The following is a 4,722-nucleotide window of genomic DNA, read 5'->3' as shown; positions in this document are numbered from 1 at the left end:
TTGCATCATCGGCTAAACGAACCTCTCCCCCCAGGGCAGGAAGAGGGTTAAATATGACTTCTGCAGCCTGGATCTGATGACTGGGCCCAGGTGGGCTCTGCCCAATCCCATCAGGGATGCAGAAGCCAGCCGTCAGTTCTCTTAATTAGGCTCCCGCCAGCAGTAGCAAGAGGCTGGCACATTCTTCTGTCATGGTTTGACGTGCTTAAGGAAAGGTGATGCATCAGATCTGATAAATCCTCATTTGGCTGCTGACAGGATTTTCCCCAATGCATTTGTTGAAGTAGGGAAAAATGACTTCATTAGGCGGCCATGTTGGTTTGCTCCTTCAATCCAGCAGGCCGAAGCGCCACACAGAAACCATCCGTCAGACTCCTCTTTGGCTCTGAAGTGGGAGGTGGCTACTCTTCTCTAGCCATTCAACAACCTCCATCCCCCCCCATCCCCTCAGATGTGATTTTCTGAGGGGGATTTGAGGGGTGGGAAATGGTGCATCATCCACCATTATGAATGTCAGTAAGCTGTGATGGCTTTCCTTCCCGCATACCTCCAAACCACCAAAATTATGCCCCGCCCCCCAACTTTGCTGCCTTCAAATAGGGTGACAAAATTAGATGGCCCCTAGCTAGCCCCTGCTGTCCTGGTATATATAGTACAGTATGCAGTGATTGTTGCTTTTCAGTATTCACGGCAGTTGTACAACGTATTATTCCATCGGACGGTATTCAGTGCTTGTTGTTTGAACAGTTTGTGCTATACAAGGCCAGTAACAAATGTTTATTATACTGACATGTTTCTCAGTAGCCCATAATTCAAGTTAGCTTCCCCCACCCCATGCCCACCCCCAGGCAACTGCACGGCCTAATTAAACCTCCGCATCTTTTCTTGCCTCTGCAAAGTTTCCCTGCCAGAAAACACTCCCCGAATCCACCTCACCCCTCTGCTACCCCAAGCACGAATCAATGATATTTCACAGGCTGGCAGAAATTAAATATTGACTTTCTCCGGGTTTGAACTTCTCTGTGCATCCCTGAGGCCTTGCTGGCTCCGTTCGCTTGGGGGTTACAGAGACCCGCACTGAGTTAAGGGAAGTGACGTCCAGTCCCCTTGGAAAGGCGCGAGGGAGCAATGGCTTGATGGGCCTGGGATGGTGGGCTCTCAGAGGAGTTATAGCATGAGTGTTCTGCTCCTAGAAAAAACAAAACTCTCAGTTCTCCTCTCTGTATCCGACACACCCACAAGTGTTTCCATCCTTCCAATGGAGTGAATGGCAAAGTGAAGACTGACTGGTTGGTTTCTATACTGCTTGTTCCATCCTGAGACAGGACATAGCTTAATATATTAAAAATATATCTAAGCGGTGTACAAAAACCTGAAGCAACAATAGCCAACTTCAACAAAACATTACAAAAATACAGAGTTACATATTAAAATGTTACAGGGTGTGTCAGAAGACAAATGCATTGATTAGATAGATGATAGATAGATAGATGATAGATAGATATAGATAGATAGATGATAGATAGATAGATAGATAGATAGATGACAGATAGATAGATAGATAGATAGATAGATAGATAGATAGATGATAGAGTTCTTCTGACACACCCTCCATCTCAGTCTCCGGGTTCTCACCCACAAAAATCTCACAACAAGAAAAGTTCATGGAAACAGCAGACATCAACCTAGTCTGTCCCCCTAGACTTGCTTTTTTATGGTCAGGCCAAAAATAAACTGTGCAAGTCCTGAGCTGTGACTTAAATGACTGAGAATCTACAAAGAGAGTAGAGATCTTTACAGTAACTATTTTGTAAGTGGTTGCCACTGAAATTGGTGGGAGTCAGGTCTCCTGGGGACAGGACTTTAGCTTAGAAAATTGTGTGTGTGCATTTGTTAACTTTGGCAAATATTTATATGTTTCTGTCACACATGACTGTGAACTCATGGTTTTCCTACACAAAAGTCATAGGTTTGCTGGAAAATAGTTGTGTGTAGTACAATGCTGAGCTTTGCTGAATTCCATGTGGGAATAAATTACCAATGTGCATCGGGCATGCAAAGAAGGGGGGGGGGGGATAGTGCAAATGAACAGAAGGGATTGAAAGCTGCAGGAAAGTGCACATGCTGCTGTTCCAGAATTAATTTTAGAGTTTCTTCTAGTTCAGCGAGAATTCCAGAGAAGTGGGGCAAGAGGCAGAGCAGGAAATGCACAAAGCAATCAAGAAATGAAATGGGGGGGGGGGGACCTGCTCATCTCGACTTTCTCCCTAAATCCATCAGGTGGTGAGTCAGAAGAAAAAGTCTCTGCTGGGAGGAATTCAAATCGGTCCGCATTTAAAGGCAAACCTACCTCATTTGACCTTCCGAAACAATATGCAAACCGAAACATGGTCATCCTTGGGAATTCACACTTCTCTGGATTCTGCAGTGCAGTTTTCCAGCCAAATAATGTGTGCAAAAATGTATATACTAGGCTAAAGTTTGCCATGTAAATGCAAATACTAGAGACAACAGCATACAAAAGGTAATTACATTAGGGGAGAATGCTTTGCAAAGGTGCGCATAGTTGGCAAAATTGCATGGAAAAACATGTCTCTTAGAAGAAATTCGCAGCAAAATGCTGATGAATTTTTACAAGGTTTTCAAAAATAAGTAAATCATAAACTGATGCGGGCATGGGGAGAACTGAACTCAAGGCTGGCAAACTGAAAGGACCTGAAATTGACAGCCTTCTCCATTGCTCATTAGACCTCCCTCCTTCCCCTTCTGTTTTCTCTCCAGCGCCAAACAGTGTAGGTCTGGGATACCCCCCCCCCACACACACACACCTGCAGATGACTTGGGCACTTGTGAAGCTCACATCCTACAATCAAAGGCACTAAGTGCACAATTCAAAGTGTTGGTGCTGATCTTTAAAGCCCTAAACAGCCTCAACCCAGTATACCTGAAGGAGCGTCTCTATCCCCATCGTTCAGCCCAGACACTGAGATCCAGCGCTGAGGGCCTTCTGGTGGTTCCCTCACTGTGAGAAGTGAGGTTACAGGGAACCAGCCAGAGGGCCTTCTCGGTAGTGGCGCCCACCCTGTGGAACACCCTCCCTTCAGATGTAAAGGAAATAAGCAGCTATCCTATCTTTAAAAGACATCTGAAGGCAGCCCTGTTTAGGGAAGTTTTTAATATTTAATGCTGTATTGTTTTCAACACTTGATTGGGAGCCACCCAGAGTGCCTGGGGAAGCTCAGCCAGATGGGTGGGGTATAAATAAATTATTATTATTATTATTATTATTATTATTATTATTATTATTATCATCATTATTATTATCATTATTATTATCATATTATTATTATCATTATTATTATCAGTGGCAGGCTTCTGTGCTCATTAGATGGGCAGGCATGTTTAGCCTGGAGAAGAGGAGATTAAGGGGTGTTATGATAGCCATGTTCAAATATATAAAAGGATGTCACATAGAGGAGGGAGAAAGGTTGTTTTCTGCTGCTCCAGAGAAGCGGACACGGAGCAATGGATCCAAACTACAAGAAAGAAGATTCCACCTAAACATTAGGAAGAACTTCCTGACAGTAAGAGCTGTTTGACAGTGGAATTTGCTGCCAAGGAGTGTGGTGGAGTCTCCTTCTTTGGAGGTCTTTAAGCAGAGGCTTGACAACCATATGTCAGGAGTGCTCTGATGGTGTTTCCTGCTTGGCAGGGGGTTGGACTCGATGGCCCTGGTGGTCTCTTCCAACTCTATGATTCTATTCTATTCTATTCTATGCAGTTTTCTAATTATTATTTTTAAACCCCTTCTTCCCCTTCTGCACAGACCCTTCTGCAACAATACGAAACTTGCAGGGTCCTGAGGATTGCAGCCCAGGATGGGAGGGATGATCACTTGCTGGATGATGAGCCACTTCTGGACCGCAATCCTTTTCATCCCTGGGACAGCTGTTCTCTCCAGCTGCAGGCAGATTCTGACGAGGCCTCTCTCCCCCTCTCTCCATGGGCTGTCTCCCAGAAAATAATGGCTCTTTTTATCATTTTTAAATTTCATGCCTATTCTTGTAATTATTTATACATGTCCCTAGGCTGTGTCGCTGAGTCACTGTGCTGAGTTAGACTAATTAACGGAGAGGCGGAGAAGGCGGCAGTGAGCTGGGTCAGTGGCAGGCTTCTGTGCTCATTAGATGGGCAGGCAAATGCACAGAGAGAGAGGGACAGTCAACTTTGCCGGCTGGTTGCTAGTTTTGCCGTTGATCGCTGAAACCTTCTTTTCAGGGGGGCCTCGGGAAGATGATTGTTAATTATTAAACACAAATAAACTGCCCTGTGTTGTGGTTGTGGAGTTCCAACAGCAACAACTGATGCATCATTGAGGAAGGAGGAAATCCAGGTGTGTCTGAGACAGGAATGAGACAAGGCTGTCAGGAGTTCAGCCTACACTCGAGTAGGACCCTGGCAGAGACACATGCCCGAGTGGCATGTTCCCTCCCTCCTGGTCGAGGGAGCTTTCTTCAGCCCGAACATCACAGCGACCGATGCCAACCGACACTGGCACACTTAGGTATCCGCAGAGTTTGTGCATCATGTGTGACAGACCTCAGCAACTCAGCATTTTGGCTAATCTACTTTATTTACATATAAACACACACGGAGCACTGCAACATGGCTCCCTCTCTCACTAGCATCAGACAGCAAAGAGAAAACACAAATGACAATAGC

The 4,722-nt window shown here is 45.2% G+C and overlaps 1 long non-coding RNA gene across 1 annotated transcript; it reads left to right on the top strand.

Moving 5' to 3' along the window:
- The first annotated feature begins 2,464 nt into the window (after window positions 1-2,464).
- On the top strand, window positions 2,465-4,352 carry LOC310769276. The gene is made up of 2 exons (XR_014551598.1): window positions 2,465-2,524; window positions 3,827-4,352. It is a non-coding gene; the product is annotated as an uncharacterized lncRNA (long non-coding RNA).
- The last annotated feature ends 370 nt before the right edge of the window (window positions 4,353-4,722 follow it).

Source organism: Podarcis filfolensis (genome assembly GCF_964270895.1).
Source record: "Podarcis filfolensis genome assembly, chromosome: 8".
In the NCBI taxonomy this organism is placed as follows: Eukaryota; Metazoa; Chordata; class Lepidosauria; order Squamata; family Lacertidae; genus Podarcis; species Podarcis filfolensis.
This window is presented reverse-complemented; position numbering and strand designations above follow the sequence as displayed.